At 34.8% G+C, this 22,559-nt stretch overlaps 1 protein-coding gene across 3 annotated transcripts in view; it reads left to right on the top strand.

Annotated features, from left to right (window-relative positions):
* The window catches only part of LOC136824854 (U11/U12 small nuclear ribonucleoprotein 35 kDa protein-like), a 69,280-nt gene that overhangs the window by 22,613 nt on the left and 24,108 nt on the right, over window positions 1-22,559 (top strand). The window contains exon 3 of one of the 3 annotated variants that reach the window (XR_010849179.1): window positions 5,045-5,112. The exons of 1 other annotated variant lie outside the window; for it this stretch is intronic. The gene's annotated coding sequence lies outside the window, so the exon portion shown is untranslated. Of the gene's footprint in view, window positions 1-5,044; window positions 5,113-16,566; window positions 17,732-22,559 lie in introns of those variants that run through there. One more of the 3 variants, XM_067080832.1, reaches the window with a different exon arrangement.

The following is a 22,559-nucleotide window of genomic DNA, read 5'->3' as shown; positions in this document are numbered from 1 at the left end:
GCATTCTTTTTACTATGTTTGCACTGCTTTGACTACCTTTCCTTCTTCGTTGATTCTTATTTGATCGATCAATGTCTGCCACAGCTAATCCACCATGTTTATCGGAGGTTTGCCATGGAAACTGTCCTGTTTCTCCTGTGCAAAATAAGGTGCTAATCGTTAAATTACCGGCGCCACTCCTCTCTCTCTTCTACATCCAACTAACAATATATTATTTTATATAATATTTCTGAAGGAAAAATAAAATTTATTTTGCCGGAAAATGTCATATTTTTGTATGTACCTGTTTTGGTGTTATAACTACCGATAAATAATCAGAATGCTTTCTAATCAAATAGCCATGGTTTATTCTCTTTCCTCATCCATGGATAAGTCAAATGGTAGTGGACAAACATCGCACAAAACTGCCTACCATTAAATTTTGATACAGTTGACGCTCTTTAATTCGATGTTCTACTATTCGATACGCTCCATTATTCGTTAATATTCAAAGTCACCGTCAATAAAAAATTCTCTTTGACGACGCTCTGCTTTTCGATACATTTACTTATTTGAAAAAAATCCAACCCCCCTTGAAAATGGAATTAGAACTAGTTAGAACGTGTAAACTACATCACTTTACTCTCTAATATTACATGTGTATACATTGTAATGCAGAACTAGTCTGATGTAGGTATCGTGACTGTCGATAAAAAATCTGGCCTACTAATTCACATTGTACGACAGCCCAGTGTGGGGAGTGGATGTCGATTTTCTTAGTGTCTGCCTTGTAGGCTCCGAAAATTTACGCGTGGAATCATTATGCATCGTCAAAACCGGCCTTTCCCCTCATTCAGGGCGGTCACTAGGGCACATGGTGACACATCATAACTACTGTCTTACTTCAAGTACCAGAGACTGTTCATCTAACGTTTCCAGACCATTTAAAAAGAACAACAAATAACTATTAAAAAGCGACAAAAAGAACGACAAATCCTAACCCTAACCCTAACCCTAACTATCAAAGAAAAAGAACGACATAATTGATATTGAATTATCCAACTTGATAGGAATTTTTGGTGCAATGTTGCATAAATTGCATGAATTTTTCTATTTTTTTTAATACAACATCGAATATTTTGATGTGTAAATTTTCATCTCATCTCATCTTGTTTTCTGATTTGTCATTATTTTTAACAACCATAGAGCAGGCACGACGCGACGGGTACGGCAGGTACGGCGGCCGCCGTACCAGATTTTCACAAAAAAAAACCCAAATTTTCCTCTTCGTCGGTAAAATCGCTACAAAATCGCTTGAATTTCCTCATTCGCCGTACCAGATATAAAAAGCTTCCGTCGTGCCTGTAGAGTGCTTTCTTTTCGGTTGTCTTCCTCTTCCTAAACTAATGTGATAATGTATGGGAAAGGTGTGTCCTTTCACCTCCACTAATTAATAGTCATGAAAAGGAAAAGTATGAAATCACTTTCAGCGACTGCCATCTTTGCTAACAGTTTCAATTCTTTCATCTCTTCGACAAAATCACTCAAAGATAATCTAAAGATAATCTAAAGTAAAATTTATCACTTTCGGGTCGAATATATCATTTTTTTATTCTCCAATTCCATTATGTAATATAAGAAACTGGATCACGCTAAACTTATCTATATATTTTATATTACATAAATTGTTCGAAGCCCTTCATGTGAGGTAGTTGTCCTGTTGTCCTGACCAGAAATGAACATAGTCGACCAAAAATAAATTTGTTCCGTATTTGGCATAATGGCACATTATCGTAACATTGTGCCGGATGGTATCTCCTGGTAACGGTGTATTTAACAGACCAGATTGATAATAGAATAAGTATTTAGTACGCCAAAACTAAAAGTGAAAACAAAATATGTAACATACCATAATTATTGTGCTAATATGGTCTTCCTCGAGGAACAAATACGGAATCAAAGGTTAGCAACTCAATTTCATAATTTCCTAGATTCCTTCTTGTTTACGATCTCACAGAAAGAAGAAAATTCGGGAAATTTTTGTCAAAATGTTCAAATTGAAAGACAGAACTGTATATTCAGTCCTCCCCAGATGTGATAGAACAAGTGAAGTCTAAATTGACTTAGAAAGTTGAATTAACTTAACAATTAAAAAATGACCTAAATTTCAATAGGATGAAAATTTATCACGGGACAATATTAGGCCTGATCAGGAATATGTTTTGGTATATGTACAGTGAAATGTCGTGTAAAATTAACTCCTGGGGTTGGAAGACGCCCTCCGTCGCGATCACGAAAAAGCCTAGTTGTTATATCAATTTTAGATTGTCATAAAAAAGACCGAGTTGTGCTGGTCACAAGTTCCTTCGAATTTTTAGTCAGACTTTTGCCCGTGGGGTTGTTTTCGGTTTTGTTTCTGGTTCTGGAAGATTCTTTTGAAACAATGAGCTTTTCAAAATGTAAAATGGGTGAATGGAAGCTATAGTTATATACTGTTGGAAATGTCTCTTAGTTGGTAAATTATATATGACTATGGTAAAGATCGTTATTGAGCTGGTCGATTTTTCGACCGGTTTGTTAAAAAGGTTTTATTTAAGCTGAGGGGTTCTTTCTCCACCGTAAACAGCTCAAAATCATACAAACGATCAATGCATTTACCGAGGCTTTGGGAAAAGTGTAGGTGGAATAATTTCCCATGTCAAAAGGTCACTTCATTACATCTCACTAATCGGCTATTGAATCAAAGACGTGAGGAAGTTAGAACCACACATCCCACAGCATTGAAAAGAACGCTACTTTTTGATAGTCCAATATTCACGGTGGAGTGTATTTTAATCAGATATCTCAGCAAAAAGTTGCTCTCTGACGCTTCTTCGGTGAGGTTTTATAAGATGAACCGGTGAAAATGTTGCTGCGGCGGTAATTAGGCGTGATTAAGGCTTAATTCAAATTTAGCATATATGCATATATTATAGTCAAACATCATGTAGACGTTTCGTTTGAGGTTTATTTTTTGATGACTTTGAGAATCATTATTATTACTCTAAAGATGAAAATTTCTATCGAATATTTGTTACTATAAACCGTTAGGGCGCCTAACATTGAAACACAGAAGGTTTTAATTTTCATAGATCCCTGAGTAAGATTGGAATGAGAGATGCGGTTCTACTTCTTCTACCATCTTCAGAACCGTTTCAAAGCTTTGCAAACAACGTATTATCTTGTTCAAGTTTCCTTTAGTTTTAACCTTTCACCCTGGGGAATTATACATTCAAGCTTAACGTGTTAGACTTAAACTCTCGGCTACATGATAGATGGATAGGAGGACAGAATATTAATAATAGTAGAACCTGCTAGTACAAATGGGCTCTTCCGACTTATTTTCATAGATGCGGATCGACGAACATTTCCAGAGTGTGGCAAATGAAATATGGGGTTCTAAAATCCAAGGGGTTTGAGGAAACCTTTCGCTCTTTTCCAGGGAAGGTTTTTTTTTACAGAGTGGTATGGCTAAGCAGCGTCTACCTATATTTTCTGAAATGATTATCTCAATTTTATTCAAAGGGCTCAAAGAATATTTTTGAAATTTCAAGGGATTAAAGATTTTTCTGAAATTTCCAAGGGATTAAAAATTATTTTGTAATTTCCCAGAGGTAAAAATTATTCTGAAATTTCCAAGGGATTAAAAATTATTCTGAAATTTTCAAGAGGTAAATATTATTCTGAAATTTCCAAGAGGTAAAAATTATTCTGAAATTTCCAAGGGATTAAAAATTATTCTGAAATTTCCAAGAGGTAAAAATTATTTTGAATTTACTAGGGTAAAAATATCGATTTAATTCGCCCAACTTCACTTTATTAGTGTTAAAAAAATTTTTTACAGGGGACTTTACTTACCCACCTTTCCAGGAACTCCACTTTTTTTTTCGGCTTGAAAAGGTTCATCCACCCCCTATATATTAAATGGAATAGCACTTTAAAACAAAAGATACTTCAGATGGTGGTAGAAGAGTTGAAATTTGGCTTTTAACAGTATTTTTTCCGAATAATATTAGTTACACTGTTCTTATCCCGATTTATCCCGTTGAAGTCCCTTTGCATGTTTTCCAAAAGCACGAACAACTTTCAGAACTCTCCAAGTAAATACTTACATCAAAAAGCTACAAAGTAAATCAAACTGTGAAAGTGGGATCCGTAATTAAAACATTTTCTGTTTGTTGACTTTCTCAACCCTGAACATTCAAATCTTGATAAAAACATTCGAAAGTGCATTCGACAATATCGAGCACGAAGGAGACAGGAAAAATACGGTTTATATTCCACCTGTCTTTTGACCAATGAAATCGCAAGAATCTTACTGGGATAAGTATTTTTCACTGAAAAATAAAACAGAATTTTGCTTTCTTCCTTCTGTGGGTTCTAATTTGCAAGTTTTCCGTCCTGAATGGGCGAGATAATATCCGTAGTTTCCTTTTCACACCACAATGTGTTAAAAATTCAATTTTGAGGGGGAGGGTCAAGCGTTGGAAAAATTTAGAGATTAGATGTATAATATTTCTTAGGAAAATTAGCATGAGAAAATATATCATAAACTATACATCACTGAATGCAGAGATCAAAAGTTTTTTTTTAATCAAATTGATTGATCCTCCTGAATGTTCAGAAACATACTCTCAGAACACATCGGCCGCTGCTTTCGATTCGACCACCACAATCAGTTTACAAAATATTGAAATTCCTAACCTGAAAAGGTTCACAAATTGTTTGAAAATTTTTTAAAGAGATCTTAAAAGATAGGTCTTTAGACTCCAAATCAAATATTGATCAATATAAATATCTCGAAACGTATCGATATCGACCAAACGTATCGACTACCATCAAAGGGGCCCCGTTCAGATTTTCTCGCGTACGTACGAAGCGGGGAGATGAGGGTAATTAAAAACGCTTCGGAGAGTCCAGTATTAAGGCAATAAAAGCGTCCCCCTTAAACCGCTTGGTACAATATTTTCTTTAAAAGAAATGATGGAACTCATTCATTCTATATATAAATTTCATTTAATTGCAGATTTCCACTTGTCAAAGATTAGAACATTCTAAAGGAAAAACGCAACATGACAAAGCTTCCATGATACGGTATTTATATCTTTTAATATTGCGAACTGTGAAATTCACTCTATAAAATTATAAAAAGGGGCCGATCTTACTCGTTTCCTTTCACTGTTCAAAGGGTTTTAACCGACCAATGAGAAGCCTATTTTTTGTTTAAAATCAACTTCTTCTATAGCTTCCTCTCCCGCATTTGGAGTGTAGCTCAGCTTGTTGTCACTATCCGAACTCATCTCTCCGTGTTCTTTGTGTTTGTCCAATTGTAGTGTCTATGTCAAATGACATCTTAGCGGAGAGTTTAGAGAGACCTCCCAGAAAACAACTGCACAATTATGATAATGGAGAAACCGGTCCAAAATGTTTCCTGGTCAGGAGCGTACATAGATCTGACATTGTCGATTTTTTATATTTTTTGATACCTTTCAGGGAATTATCAGATTTCGAATCTGACAGCGTCTATCGATTCACATAGATCCAGCAATATATTTTCTTTGAAATTCTGTTGATTTATGGAAACTACATTATAATTTGCATTATTACAAACGAGTAGTCTAGTACAGATCCTAATCAAAAGCCCAAAGCACTTCAAAAGTTTGGTTTCGTCGTTTCTCCATTAAACCATTGTTAATTTACATCTAGAATCTAATCCAAGTACTTTATTCAAGAACTCAAGATGGAGGTCGAGTGTTGCCTTATAAAGAGAATACTCGTTGAACCTTCAATAGAATGCCAAAAGGCATTTTTAACTTAACTACAAATGGGAAAGTCCTAGGGCTGTAATCTATGAAACGAAACAAGCATGCTAGCAGCATAATATAAAAATTCCGGGATTGGACACGCGTTGTATCATATCTTGACATTGTACGCAAAAAACACAATCTTGCAAATTTGCTTCGCTACATTGTCGTCCCTAGTAACAGACAAAACATTACAGAAGTATTAGCGTTTTAGGATTATAGACATTTCACAATTTATGTCATTGTACACTATTATGTTTCGTATCGAACAGTTTGAATTTGTCCTGGGCACGCGACAATTGTGCCAATTTGTCAATTCAGAACAATGCTATTTGCTTGCAATTGCAACCTCTTATATGTTTAAATCCGTTGGAATGTATAAATTCGCGTCAATTAAATCCCTGTAATTCATTAGAAACACTTAAGTATGCAGAAATTGGCATCGAATTACTGTCAAGGAATAAACTTCTTTCACCACAAGTCATCATACAACCATTATAATATGAGTTTGAAGTGTAATTTTAAGTTTTTTTGCCACTTGTAAATCTTGTTAAAATTTCAGTTATGTTAAGTAGATTTCTTAACGAACGAAAAGAATTTTTTTTCCTCTGCACCCCTTTGATAGTATGTAGAATGTTGTTATAAGTAGTTTAAGGATTTTCAATTACTCAACTACCCTGAAATGCTTTTTGCTAAATTTTTTTTTCTGCAGTTCTCGTCTTTTCAAAGCGATTATAATTCAGTAAATTCCAACCTTCTTGACACGTCGCTTATAATTCCTTCATGAATGCTTACTCTGCGCAAGTAAACGTATTTTGTGTATCTCGTGATTCCATTTTGATTACGCTTCCCCTAAAAAGGACCTATGTATAAAAAGAATGTTGCTAGCTGACGTCTTTACTGAATGATAGCTTTGAGATGACTTCATTTCTCATCCATGAAAATGCAATTGCTTGATATCCGTAAAGTAATACACTACGTGCTCATTTTATCAGCAACAATTTCTTTGCATTTTGATTTGAACAACTGCTCTAATATTGTAGTAAACTTCTTGCGACTGTGTCTAAAGATTTGCCGAGAGTCGAGTATTTGAATAAAGTGATAACCTGATGCAAGGAATCCCTCCTGGACAATAATTTCGCTAGTTAACCACCGATCCCGTACACAATGGCTTTATGAAACAGCTCATTGCATCTCGCAAAAGGGACAAACGAGCTAATTTGTACCTAATCAAATTGAGTTTAACCCAGGGTTAGATGCACTTTTGGGCTCTTGTAAGCCTAGTTCAGAACATTCATGACCTTCAGGCACATGTGTTGAATAATCAAGAATCAAACACCAAACCTAAATTTTGTCGTTGTGTTCGATATTCTCACCCAGTGGACCTTTTAAGGGGGATGACCCTGAAATTGTATAACTATCATAGCATCATGTGTTACCTTTACAAAAGATAACGAGGGACTGTTATATTAATCTATGTTCTATTCATTCATTACTAACTAGTTATAGCATATTACTTATTTCATAATACCTGATTCTTGTGCACTGATAAAGTTCGAAATGCCTCGCCTAGAAATTTATCTTTAAAATCTATCAAACGGTTTCAGTCTTTTTATATTATAGTTGGCCAAAAAAGAAATCAGGCATCTTTATGAGGGTAAAAATAACTTTGTTATTAAGCAATTGATACCGCTATAATAACCACATGATCGACCTGTAGCTCCACCTCTTCTATTTTTATCGACATAATGTGATTACCGTATGTTTCAAATACATGTGATTCCTTCAAAGTTAAATTGCTGATAGACTTTTCCTAAGTTAATTAAGGAGAAAGAAGGGCCAAATTTGACATTTTACAGAAATTTATCTTCCTTGATTAGCATATGCTCATTGGATGTTTCTGTAAACGATTTTAAAGACTTTCTTTTGCACCAAATGTTCAAAAAGTGAACCTTGACCTCGAACAGCAATTTGGTCGTTTTTTTCGGACTAACCACCAGAACTATTGGAAAGTCTTGAATTGTGTGTCATAGTTAAATCTCCTTGTATAACTCTAAATATCGATTAATTTGAAGACAAAGTTGAAGAGGTTCGTCTGATCCAAAGTGGGTGATATCAAAGAAAGGTTGCCTAATTGATTGTAGCGTCCTTAAGATTTTCATTTCATTTGCTAGTAGTAAGCCAAGAGTGGTGGTTTTAGGCTTGCTCTGATAAAGGCAAAACGTAAAAATAGATTCAATCTCGTGATTTCATGTAACATTCTCGGCCAGCTAAGTTTTGTAATATTAATACAGCACTTTCAAGGTCTAAGGCATATTGCTACATTTTTTATCCGAAATGTTACAAAATAAAAGTTCCTTTTTTCAAACTATTGGAAACCATCCGAGTGTCTTTCAAAATAAACGTTTGTCGTTTTTGGATCATCCTGCTTTTACACAACTTAATATTATAATTTCTCTTTGCAAAAGTATTTTCCGAATTTCGAAACTTATAGTTCATACCTCGATGCTTCGACCTTGTTTCACAATCAAGAAAAGTTATTGATAAAATATGCACTGTTTTGTTTATGCCGTCTAAACTCACCACTGACGCTCTGGTCGTACTTTTTAGGAACCAAACCTTTTAGACAGTGGCGGCCTGGCAGGGGGTGCAGGGTGTGCAGTGCACCACCCAGAAAGACCTGAGAGGGGCGCCAAAAAAGCTTTTCAAGGGGGCGCCAAAATTTTTTTTCATGTTTGGTTGGGCGATTTGCCGCCCTTTGACACGTTTTTAGCGCCTTCTATAAGTGCAATGTAAATTTTTCACCTGCGGCGCTTCGATTTATTTTACAAACTTTTTAACTACTATCAACATTGAATTGCGAAAAGTCTAAGCAAGAGAAGTGTTGTGTATCCCCCAGGGGTTAAAGGGGATGCTCACCCCAAAAATGAAAGATTGATCGAAACTGCTCGCTGTGGTTTTGTGTTCTTATGCCGACTAACTTTCTCCTTTTTAGAATATCTTTTAAGCTGTTTGACCTTTCTTACACCAAATTTTTTTGCCTGTGGCGCCACAATTACAGATAACCCTTACTCCTGCCAACTTTCGAATTTTTTGGGGCCTCTTTCAGCCATTGATCTTTAATGGAGAGTAAAGACCATTAAATAACAAGGAAATAGATATCAAGTTATCATTACCACCACACCTTCTTATAAATAAAAGTTTGTTAACTCAGATATTCCGGGCGTTATTTTCAACCAGTCACTGCTCTTACAGTTTAATATTTTCACTTAATGGTGGAGGGCGCAAATAAGGACAAAAATACCAGGGGCGCCAATTTCATAGTTTGCACCACCAAGAAAATTAAGCCAGACCGCTACTGCTTTTAGACCTGCACGTAGTTTGTTATTTCTCACTTACTTTCGGTGATAACGGTGATTAAAGAAATGTGTAGTTTAAGGGATCAACTTCCTCGGCCCAAACTTTCACGAAGATAGTTATAACTGTAAGTGATATCTATAACTGTAAAACATCCCCCTTAATAGTGGGTGTTTCCATTTCAGACAAGTTAATATATCTTATTAGTTGTTTGCGTAATATATAGTTACCTGATCTGAGCGTAATTTTGTTTCTGAATATTTAAAACCTACTAAGTTGATGAAGTTTTGTATTGTTTTGGAAAATACTCCACGGGACTTAGTTGTCTATTTTACTATTTACCACACAAGGAATTTTCCCACAAGACAAAGTTTCCCGGGGGGGGGGGGGGGCACTCCAGGTAAGTGACCTACCGGACGTGCGGCCCTTAAGGGTAGGTTTTTTGGGCTTTGGAAAGTGCACTGTAAGGGTTGATTTGTGAGCAAGTGGGAAAAAGTGCACTGTAAGGGTGTAAAATTTGAGAAAATACCAAATTTTGAGGTAAAAATTGAAAAATTGAAAAAAAATTTGCCCTGAAAAGGGCAAAACATTTCAAAAAATTGCATTATAAGGGTCGATTTTCAGCCAAAATTTTTCCTGCACTGTAAGGGTGCGATTTTAGAGACCTAGTTTTGGGCCGAACGTATGGTCGTTTTCAAAATCAAGTGCCCCCATCCCCCGGGGCAAAGTTTCTAGAAGGTTGAAGGTGTCTTCCAACTTATGCCGTATTTCCCATATTCTTTTGGGAAACAACTTGTAAACCTCTGAGTCACTTAGCCTATATTTTATTTTGGTACAGTATGGTCACGAAGTCTAAATATTGCATTTTTGAGCTGAATAACACGAAAACAACCTTTGTGTTAAAGTTCTATTTTCAACTTGTCTTGTTTTGACTGAGCTTAAGGATATTGTGAACTTAAACTTGTCTGTTTATTAAGTGTATAAATAGACAAACTACAGTGGCGTCTCCATAACTCGAACAGGCGTGGGAAACGCAAATTTATTCGAGTTATGGAGGTGTTTATGAGTTTGCTTACTGAGGTGAAGGTATAAGAAGACAATTAAAGAGACATTGGAGTTAAAGAGGTTCAAGTTATGGAAACTTTATCAAAAAAAATTACAGCCATTGCACTTTAAAAAGTTGATTTCTTCCACTCACTATGATTACTTATATTAAACATAAAACTGAAAGTACTGCAGGTCCATTTCGCCCAAATTCTTCGAATCAATAACCTAGGAAAGCTATCTTTAGGGGTACATTACGAAATGTCACGTCCTTAATGGTGTATTATTCAATTTCGTTGGTTTCGTACACTACATTTTTTTTCTTTTCTAAAAATGTGCCTGCTAAAAATATTTCATTTCAATTTCAAAATCAATGATAAGGCATTTTTAATCGATTTCATCTTAAGAAATAAAATTAAAAACATTGTATCTTAGTTTAAAAAAATAAGCGTTTTAAAACGATTTTATATCTCGCCAACGGCTGATCTAAACATATTAAACCATGTATTTTTCTGAAAGCCCATGATCAGGGCTACATGATGAGCTTGTCGATATTTCAATTTATCGTTCTTAGTAAAAATGCTGACGTCATCAAAATCGTCATTTTTTGGACTTTAGAGGTCATATCTCGGCACCACGTGGTCCAAATTTCAAAAGTAACCCCATTTTTTATCTACTCATCTAGAGGAATCTCCCTGTCTAGTTATTTTTGACATTTGGAAACCATTAAAAATCAGTTATCAAGGGTCCCTCCTTGATTAATTGTAGAAAAAAGTACCATGTCCACCATTATGGATTTGAGGGTGTTCCCATCTTCCTGGGGGTAGGGCTTTTTTGGTGATTCCTGACATGTTCCTGGACCTCTGTGCAAAATTTCATCTCTACACCATTTTTGTCTGGGTATTTATGCAATTCTACCTGACTATACCACGCACTGCTCTAAAGGGATATAGCGGATGTGGATTTGGGAATCTGAAATTTAGATGAAAATGATTTAAAAAGGTCTGGAAACCTGGACAGATTCTCTTACGGACCCTTGGCCTTTAGAGTCAATACGTGTCTTGCGCGCAGAATCAGAATCCACTCGAAGATTTGGTTCGTTAGCTTGAGCGAAAGGGCTCATGGGTAGCGCCTCTAGACAGAATACCTTTTTCATCTCCACAGACGTACAGACGATTGCTTTGGTTGCTTTTTTTGAAAATTATAATTTATTCCCAAATTTTGGTAAAGTGTTTAGAAATGACTTCCATGAGTCGGCCATGGTCGCAAAAAATAGTACCCCTGTATAAGGTTCGTGAGCTTTGGAAACCTCCCACGAATTCAAAACTTCTTTCCACCGAATATATTCGCCGTGTGTCTGGCTTTTGTGTATTTTGCATATCATTCAATATTATTTGTAAATAGTCTGTTACAAAATAAGGTGACTGACACATCTTTGACAAAACAATTTTTCAATTTCTGTTTTGTTTTTTTATCATATTTGTAAGTTTTTGTGCCTGTTTTGGGAAACGTTTTCAAGAAACGCTAGGGTGGTCGTTGCTAAAGAGAGTAGCGTAAAATTAATGAAAGAATATCGATGCACGTAGATGCACTATACCAGCTTGAAGGTTTCTTTAAAGTGAATTCCTATTGGTCGTAACAAATTTAAAGTCTCCTAAAGCACCAATCAGGACAAGTCTTGTAAAAAATCCCTACCAAAAGCTCATCACCAAGACGGCTAATAATTGATTTCCTTCTTACCAACTACGAAGACAAATTTTCACAAGAAATGAGGTTGGAAAAGAAATGTTTCCGTTAGAATATTACACCAGTGATAAGAAAGGAACAACACGAAATAAACATCAGCTGGTCTGTGATTTAGTCTTGACGTTTATGACGGATTGTATTGACGGATGTGAAATATGGTAATACTACAATTGTTTATCTTCAAGAATATTTCTTGTTTATTATTATGGTTCTTTAGTTCTTCTGAGTAGCACGATGATCGTCTGATTCTATGACGTAATGTTTTGAATTGTAGACAATTGGTCTAAACCCTGTTGCTCCATTTGCAGAATCAGAATCTAACCTTAGCTTGCTCTTTTCTGCAATGCTCCTGCATTTGCTACCATATAAGGCTTCATTGAGACCACAAACTATTTGTGTTATTTTTTTTTATTTTACCACGCATTTTAAGGGTGCACTTGACCAATCAAAAAAAACTTGAGACTTTTCTTGCGTCTCTATTAGTATTGTGCGGAAATTCAGTGACAACAAGCATGTGTGTTTCTACAGGCCACTTCTAATTGCAAAAAAGATAAGCTCTACCGTGTACTCAAGGTTTCTATTTCAGTCAGCATTTAATATTTTATTTTCGTCACAATGATAGACTTGTCGCCTATTGTCAAGTGTCAGTAATGTCAATGAGGAAATTTCTAGTTTTTACAAATTCGGAATGGAATTTGAAAAATAACACTGAAATAAACTTTTGAATCGTCTTACTTTAAAACTCACTGCATGTTATTTTTACAGATCGAAAGGACAATTTTCCATTGTAGTATATTTTACACTGTTTTGTTACCGTTTGTACGTTTATAGAAAATGATACCCCCTGTTTTTTGGTCTCAAATATCCTGTCATTGCGTAAGAAAATTCCCTATTTTAACTACTGTTGATCAGGGGGTATCACAATGCTTATTTCTGCACTTTCGTGTCACTATGGCTTGACAACAACATAAAAGTCACGAGTCTTTCGGCAGTCATCTCACTTATAATGAGATTTTTTCAAGGAATTGTCTAAAAACACCCTGCTACTTTCTAAGGATGATCTTCTGAGAAATTCTCTGAACCCAAAGATTTTAAGGTCGTGATTACACTTAAGAAGATATACAGTATTATTCTTGATAAGGGATCCCCCTTCGAGTTTCGATTGAAGAATATGAGTGTAGTGCATTCTCCTGAAGTTTTGGATTGTCAGAGGGTTACTTAGTTGGCGTCCAACGTCATTCCAACATCCGCCCAACGTTCATAGCATTAATGGGCTGTTCCCTAAAATTTCCATACACGGGGGTAGACGAAACTTTACAAGGCAAAAAAAGATTCTTTGGAATTGCGTAGAATAAGATACCCCTGGGAAATGGCAAATTTGCAAAAAAACCTTTGGAAAAAATTATTTCAATGTCTTAAAGTGAGGATCGATGAACTAACATCAGTCCTCTACCCCCTGGATATTTAAGAACAACTTTTTACACCATGGAACTTCTTTAGGCCCCTTGAAATTCTTCTCGGATTACCCCCTGGAAATGTTGGTCCATCCAATATAAGGTTAGATGAACGTTCCTTGTAACGACCGTCCGGGTAGAGATTAAATATATTCCTGAAGAACACATTGTTTGTAAAAAATGATTTTATCAGAGATTTATAAAAAGCATCAGGTGAAAATAATATCCTCTTTGATGACATCTCTGAACGACCGAGAAATTCTATTCTTGGAAAATGTAATTTTGTTTCCTTAGCAATTTTAGTAACTAAAATTCGCTAAAATCTTTTAGCGAGCTTTTTTAAGAGGCTTTTAACATCTTTAGTGAAACGATTAGTACAACGGATTAAGGAAATAGGATGCTTTTATGGCATCTATTTTTAAAGTGACTGTATTTTTTAGCGGTATGTTAGACCATGTTCACACTACCTATACTGGATAGCTTTTCGTGACGATAGAAAGTGGTTAATGTGAACACCCTATCTGGTATGATTTTCGAGACGATAGAAAACCTATCGAACCGGTTTTCGTAGCGGATAGGTGTTGAGACGATACGATGTCCTAACTGCTACGTCGCGTTCCGTCACATTCTGGACCGTTGCATCTTTTGAGTGTGAACACCCTATCCGATATGACTTTCGAGACGATAATAAGTTTTTGAGATATTAATAATACTCTTTTTTATCGCTTCCATCGTCTCAAATGTGAACACAGTAAACAAAGAGAGTCCTTTGTAGCGTTTCATGCCGAAAGGTGTTCGTTCACATTATATCGGATGGGCTATTGAACCTTTTCGAAAAGCTATCCGGTATAGTGTGAACATAGTCTTAATTTTATTGATTCTCGATTCTAAATAAACGTATTTTTTCTAAGAACGTCAAAAAACTCTTGAACAAAGTCTTTACAACTTTGTGTTTTAAGCTTAGTATTATTCTTAAGATGTTCTTGTTTCAATATTCTGTGGGTATTCTCATGTATGTACTTTTATAAGAACTTGCATATTCTAGAGTTCGCGAAGCTCTGGACTGGATTACTAACTAAATTTTGGTGCCTCGAAATCTCATGTATAATATCATTATCTTATATCATTTGTTCTTATGAAAACCTGTTTGAACTCTTGAGTTGTGAAATACACGTTGTCACAGAAATTTTCGGATGACTTGAGGTTCAATTCCATTTTCATCAACTCATCTATCTATTAATATTTTTTTCATATCAACCACACCAAATCAGATTTCTGTTGAAGCATGCATACTATCATCATATCGATCAGATCACATACCAATGAAAATGGTGTTGGCATAACTATGTCATTAAATCACATCTAATCACATCTCGCTTACCATGCTACTTATTGTTACTAAATATAGTTGTTGCTTTTTATAGAAATGAAAGTAGACTTTGATTACCAAAAAAAACATAATTTTCGATCCCCTCTTCATAGAAATTCTTAATGAGTAATCATATTTTGAAAGGTATTGAAGGTATTCTATTGTTGTTCTACTGGCATCGTTTCGAAAACGAAAGCTGTTGCTCATACCATTATTATGAATTGTTTACTGGTCTTTAAGGGATGCATTTTGATTGGTCTATGAATTAGAGTTTATTTCATAAGACCAGGTATGACTGACCAATTGGACCATAATGCTCACAATACCACTTCTAAAAACCCAAAACAGTAATTTCAGACATTTATTTACCAGGAAAAAGGCATAGTTACAATAAAATATAGATTCTATATTGCAGTCATGAGATTTCTACCCGGGGGGGGGGGGTACTTAGGCAAAAATAGGTGCTGGGTATGTGCGGACGGTAAGGGTCGGGTTTTTCACCTTTCAAAGTCTCTCTAAGGGTTACAAAAATCAGGAAATTTCAAAGTAGTCTCTCTAAGGGTGGGAAAAATCACGATTTTTAGAAAAAAAATTTGATTTTGAGAGAAAAAATTACAAAAAAGTCTCACTAAGGGTAGGAAATTTTGAAATCAGAAAAAAATTTTCGAAAAAGTCTCTCTAAGGGTCACTTTTTCACTAAAATTTGGTCTCTCTAAGGGTCGGTTTTCGGAGGTCCCGTCCGCACATACCCCTCATTCACCAACCCTAGTACCCCCCCCCCGGGGATTTCTAACCACTCCTGTAAAAGCAAACATGGATTATTTCAGGCACGTAATTGAGGATTTTGGACGCAAAAAATATAAACTTTTTTTGTTTGTTGCTGATGCTTCTAATTAAGGCGTTGTTTATTTCAAATCATTGACAACCTTCATATTTTTTATCATGATCATATGTTTTCGCGAAAATAGCACAATACTTTGATATTAGAACGACACATTTTTCCATGAAGAATGTTGAGAAATTTAATTTGACACATCCGATGAGCTTTTTAGAAAATAATGATTTTTCGATTTTCTAATAATAATGCAACGTACGTCATATTCTTCTCGAGTACCATCCCAAAATAACTTTATCGCTAAATAAGGATATCTTGGCCTAGGGAAAATAGCAAAAAGAGGTACTAGAGGGTAAATTAAAAGTTCAAATAGCATAATAATTAAAGAATAAATATAGTGTGTGAAAAACTAAATGCGAAAACATGCGCCCCTCTTAACCGTTTTCGTCTTAGCAAAATCACATATTAAGGGTTCGTTTTTCGACTTTTTTAGACATTTTGCTTTTCTCAAGTTATAAATAGATGTCGTGTTTTTCGCTCCCAATTAGTTCGGGTACAAAATGACAAAAAAACAGTAGTAATAAGCCGATTCCAAATGACTTTCAAAAACGCAGTTACTTTTTATAGTCACAATAACAAACATCAGTACCCCCGTCTTCTTTCCAAATGTCTGGTTTTGAACTCAAAAAACGTTCTGTTTTTTCCTATCACACTTGTTATTCACTGCTCCATAAATTTTACCTGAATTGCCCTTTAATTTTTCCACCGTCATTTTAAATTACAATATATTTAGTCGTTTGATGAAAAAACATACTTGCAACCCACAATCCTGACCAACTCGAAAAACGCTTTAATGTGCTATCATTACCCCCGGTTTTTGTTCGTTTTTTTTTAATTATGAGCTTTTTCTCTTTCTTTTCTCTCTCCCTCTTTTTACAGTCGCTTCGCTCTTAAAATAGAAATGTCACGTCACATGAACAGGATAAAAAGAGTCGTACCTTCGTTAGGAGAATCAGTTCACTACAAACACTCATAGAGTTAACATCAAAACTAAGAGAAGGAGATTTAAGAAAGTTTTACTGACAACAAACAGAAGATATATATTGACAACAACGATAACATTTTTTATAACACATACCATGATCAAAGTTATTACCTCGAAAATTTTGGAAGAAGTTTTACCGAAGACTTTTAAAGCAACCAAAAAGATGCCGAAAGACTTGATGAAACCAATCAAATCGAACGTATTTTTACGGCGATCATCATCAGATATTACACCAACATCTTGTTTACAAGAATCAAAGACTGGGTCGGGATGCACATGCGCAGTTAACCAATCACAAAAACGATGTACGATCCAGTATGATGACAAAGATAGAGAATACATCATGAATTTAATGTTTTTCGCTATCCAATATGAAAATACAGAACTTTTATTACAAATTTGTCAACAATCACAAATGAACTTGAATGTCTTCAATGTTGACGGTGTAGGAGCTTTACATTTTGCAGCAATTGTTGGATCAACTCAATGTATTGATATCTTAAAGCAACATGGTGCTTGCCTGAACTTTAAAGACATCCGCGGTCAAACGCCGATGCATTACTACAGAGCTGAAACACATTCGTCAACACCTATTTCTAGCCAATGCTAGTATGACCACAGACTTAAAAACCATAGACACCGTGGTTGAACTACCGCGCTAGATATTTTAATATAAATAAACTCTTTATAACTTTTCTTGCAGTATCTTCACAAATAACTCTAATTTCCATTAGCTTTATTTCTTGTACATATTTTAGTAAAAGCATTTTTATTGCTTGATTTTTTGTATAGCTCCTTGTTTATTTGAGAGAATAGTTATTTATTTTATTGGATACTGAGAAAATTTTATGACGGCCTGGATATAGGAAGAATGTATTGTGTAAAAATTGTTGTTTATTGTACATAAATTTTATTGAAGAAGATTGGAAGAAATTATTATTGTTATTATATAAAAGAAACAAATTTTAACATTATAAATAATTATATTGAAGTTAAAAAAAAAGATACGGAAAAACTTGAAAAAATAATACAAAATTAACAATGAAAATTAAATCAAAACTTGTCATTTATTTCTGAATTTAGCCTGGCGGTGTTGGTTGAATCACAATATTTTTCTAGACATCAAGTCTACTATTACACTGTGGCCACTTTCGAACATCAAAAAACTAATACAAATAAAACAGTTGATGGTCAATTCAAACTAGGGATGTTATTTTTTTCGCTTTTTTTAAGATGACCAAGATGTTTGAATAAACAACGGAGTTATCCTTTTTTTAGACCAGTATTTTTCCACTACGCATCGATTAAGAAAATTGTTCTTTTTCCGTTCGATCACTCAATCATGTTGTTTTAGTATTAGTATTAACCCTTTAAAAGTTGTATTTTTTGATGTAGCGATATTCACTTAGCAAAACATCGACAACAGGAAAGAGGGATGGAGAAGGGATCACTTAACTCCTTCATATTTTAGGGCAGGATAATGCAACAATTTTCATGTTCATTGTTTTCTCGCCAACTCGGATTACTATTTGCACCTTTATTTCCCTAAAACACTCATGTTGACTTGTTTTCCAATAACAACATCTCGAGGGTGGTTTTAGAGGGCTTAAAGATTTTAAAAGTTGTATTTTTTGATGTAGCGATATTCACTTCGCAAAACATCGACAACAGGAAAGAGGGATGGAGAAGGGATCACTAAACTCCTTCATATTTTAGGGCAGGATAATGCAACAATTTTCATGTTCATTGTTTTCTCGCCAACTCGGATTACTATTTGCACCTTTATTTCCCTAAAACACTCGTGTTGACTTGTTTTCCAATAACAACATCTCGAGGGTGGTTTTAGAGGGCTTAAAGATTTTAAAAGTTGTATTTTTTGATGTAGCGATATTCACTTACGAAAAAAACATCGAAAACAGGAAAGAGGGATGGAGAAGGGGTCACTAAACTCCTTCATATTTAAGGGCAGGATAATGCAACAATTGTTTTCTCGCCAACTCGGATTACTTTTTGCACCTTTATTTCCCTAAAACACTCATGTTGACTTGTTTTCCAATAACAACATCTTGAGGGTGGTTTTAGAGGGCTTAAAGATTTAAAAAGTTTTATTGTCTTGATGTTAGTAGATGCACCCACTCCAGACCATCTGTTGGTATTAGAATTCAATCATTTTATGGGATCTTGTTATGGTACAATGCGATAGTTACTAATTTATGACGAAAAAGGAGAGTTTAACCTTTTAATTATTGGATGACAACGTTGACAACTCAAATTAGGTAATATAATAGAGAATTAGAAGCCTACTGATCCTTTAAGGTTTACCTGAACCAATTTAAAATTTCTTTCAATACAAATTTAACGCTGCTTTTCTTTCAAAGCTAACAGTGTTATCTTTTTTTAACATCGATCAAATAACTCTCGAAAATCGCCTTATCGATTTTGTATGCTATTTTTGAACATTTCAGTTATAAAAAAAAACAACAAAAGTGTTGTTTTATTATCTCTCGCCCTATGATGCATTTTCTCAAACAATCAGGAGGCATCTCGATTTTCTTTCTTTAATGTATTCATTTTGACAGTTAGTCAGTTATGTACGTATTTCGTACAAGTTTCGACAATAGGATACTTTTATACAATTTAATTAACAATGAGCAGTCAATTACTGTAATTAAAGAAAGAAATTAAGGATTTTTTTTCTGTCAAGATTGCTAAGTGTCTCGATGTCCCGAATTCGGTATTTTAATTCTTTAATTCTCGATATCCCAGTTCAAGAGGAAATTATAATTTCGTTGTTTAAAAATAGCCGAGGATCGAATAACGTCTTTGCGCAGATACTGTTTCGACACTTGCTCGAATTTTACTGTCAAACACCAAATGATTGTATCCTTTGTAGCTATTTTGATGTAAGTTCTCCCTTATTTTGAAATACCAATTCACAAATTAATTGTAACACTGTTGGATTTCTTTATAGCGACTTTTTCTCACTGTCGCTACTTAAAAGCTCGTATCGATGTCCCAGATGGAGGTTAAACACCCTTTAATAAGAAGTTGCAACATCCAAGAAAATCTTTATTGTAAATCCATTTTTAAAATCCAGGTCCCTTCTTGATATATACGTCTTTTCGGCTGTATCGAAACTAGCTTTTAAAACCACCGCAGAAACACGACACGATAACGAAATTCGTCTTTTTTAGAATCATGCCTTGTAGCACGATTTTGAAATGTAACAGTCTTATTAGGCCAGGCCACAATCTCGACAACGAAATATTCGATAACGAGATTGCAATACCCGGGCTTTTGTAGAGGTCTGCGATTCAGTCTAGAATTATAAGGTTCAACAGACTGGAGTTCGAGTTGTTTGACTAGAGTTCGATTAAAGTTCGACTCAATAGAGCCTACTCGTTCGACAAATTTGTTCGACAAATCATACTTTAAACGTTTAGTAAATGTATTTGTCAAACTTAATCGAACTATTAGTTTTTCAGAAAAGTTCGATTAAACTCGATTGATATTTGTCTTACTTAATCGAACTAATAATTTTGAAAAAATTCAGACAGCTCGATAATAGCACGATTGAATAGCCAGTTCGATTGGTTCGTTAATATGTGGCCTGGATTAGTGGAATAAAATAACATAAAATCCGTAGAATAGATTTCGTTATCAGTAACCTTCATGAAAAGACCAAAGGCGATGAAATTATATTCAAAAATACGTTGCAAGTCTTATCTAAGGCTGATTATAGGGATCAGTAACATCTTCAAAAGTAAACATTTAAAAAGAGAAAGTTAAGGAAAATGACGCTTGGGTCAAAGACATCATCCGAAAATGATTGTAAATAATTAATAATTATTAATAATTAATAATTTTATTAAATCACTTAAATCTTCAATTTCCAGCTTCAGCTTACCATCCGGCGATTGGTTTTTCCTGAAGATGTCTAGCTCTCTTATAATAAATCTCTCTTTTGTTCTTACTGGAAGTGAGCGAGCGAGAAAAGGAAAATCCGCGCGCGGGCGTTTACGTCTATTTTTTGCATATATGCTTCATCTCAGCAAGCTTTTAATTAGCGTTGCATTGTTAGCCTATTGTTCTTTTAGTAGAGGCCACTATGTCTTCCCGTGTGCAGCAGCTTGTGCAAAGGGATTTTATGATTGAATATTGTACCTTGAATATAGAAGATCAAAATTTGAGAGGTGGGGCCGGGTGTGACCACCCGTTGCCATGGAAACTGACGCCATTGGTTACTATGGCAACCAAAATAAAAAGTCGTCAAAATTAGAAAATTTTTATTCCATTCAAAAGAGCATGAAAAACTGATAAAGAAAAAGGTCACAACCTATATCTGAAAATATATATATCAGGAGATATTAAGGAAATAAGCCAAAATGACGTCATGAAACGATGACGTCATCGAAAAATAAAAATTTGCCAAAATTCGAAAATTTTTGTTTTTTTGGAAAGAAGACCCTCCAGTGAACATAAAATATTATTACGAAAACGTTTGAAAATTTGTTAAAAAAGGTCTATTGGCGAAAATTGAGATTTTCAATTTTTGCCTGTCGAAGGTTACACGCAGCAGCCAGCACATTACAGGCAAAATTTTAAAATATCAATTTTGGCTAATAGACTTCTTAAAAAGGATTTTCAGACTTTTTCGTAATAATATTTTATGTTCACTGGAAGGTATCCTTTCCAAAAAACCAAAATTTTTGAATTTTGGCAAATTTTTATTTTTCGATGACGTCATTGTTTCATGACGTCATTTTGGCTTATTTCCTTAATATCTCCTGATATATTCATTTTCAGATATAGGTTGTGACCTTTTTCTTTATCAGTTTTTCATGTTCTTTCGAATGGAACAAAAATTTTTCAATTTTGACGACTTTTTATTTTGGTTGCCATAGTAACCAATGACGTCAGTTTCCATGGCAACGGGTGGTCACACCCGGCCCCACCTCTCAAATTTTGATCTTCTATTTTCAAGGTACAATATTCAATCATAAAATCCCTTTGCACAAGCTGCTGCACACGGGAAGCTTTTTCGCGACATAGTGGCCCCTACTATTTTATAGGGGTATTCAATTTTTACAATATGATGTGACAATTTATAAAGGGTAATAGCCTGGCGCCGTATGTTTCTTAATTAAGGTACTTTAAGTTACACGTTAGAAAGAGTAAATGTCTGTGTTTATTTTTGTTGACATTATCTTTTTAAATACACAGTATAAAATAAACTAAATAAACGATCAGTCAGAAATCTAAGGAGTTTAAAGTCGGAAATGTCAATATGTTGTATTCGTTCCCATGGCTTGAGACTGATAGTTTATCATTTGTAAGCGATGTGTGTGATATGATTCATCCTTAGTTACCATTCAAGGCCATTCAAAATATTTACATGCATGCGAACTTGAGGCTGGAATCTACTTTGAGTTGGGTTGTCTAGCATAATTTAAGGGAAAAAAATAAGATCCATCTGAATCTTTCTCCAGACCTTCTCTATAGGATGGTTATGCCTCAGGAAAAAATCCCCTAAAATCTCACTGGTGGAACATCCTTTTTTTGGGACATTTCTTTTTTCCCCAGGCTAAACCCTAAGGGCAAAATTTTTTGAAAATTTCAAACTCATTTTCAGACATTATCAAGTATACCATTCGAAAGCTCTGGAAAAACTATATAGAAGACTTTTAAACGGGTATAGCCGATTTCATTACCTAACTCAAGATAATTCACGCAGAAGATGCTATATATGGTCAATTTTAGTTTTAGACCAAAATGGGGCGAAAAGTTGAACTTGCGCATGAAATATCTCGAGCTAGGTAAGGAAATCGGCTATAACCGTTTAAAAGTCTTCTATATAGTTTTTCGAGAGCTTTCGAATGGTATACTT

The sequence above is a fragment of the Clytia hemisphaerica genome, unplaced genomic scaffold, assembly GCF_902728285.1.
Source record: "Clytia hemisphaerica strain Z4C2 unplaced genomic scaffold, Clytia hemisphaerica genome assembly, whole genome shotgun sequence".
NCBI lineage: Eukaryota > Metazoa > Cnidaria > Hydrozoa > Leptothecata > Clytiidae > Clytia > Clytia hemisphaerica.
This window is presented reverse-complemented; position numbering and strand designations above follow the sequence as displayed.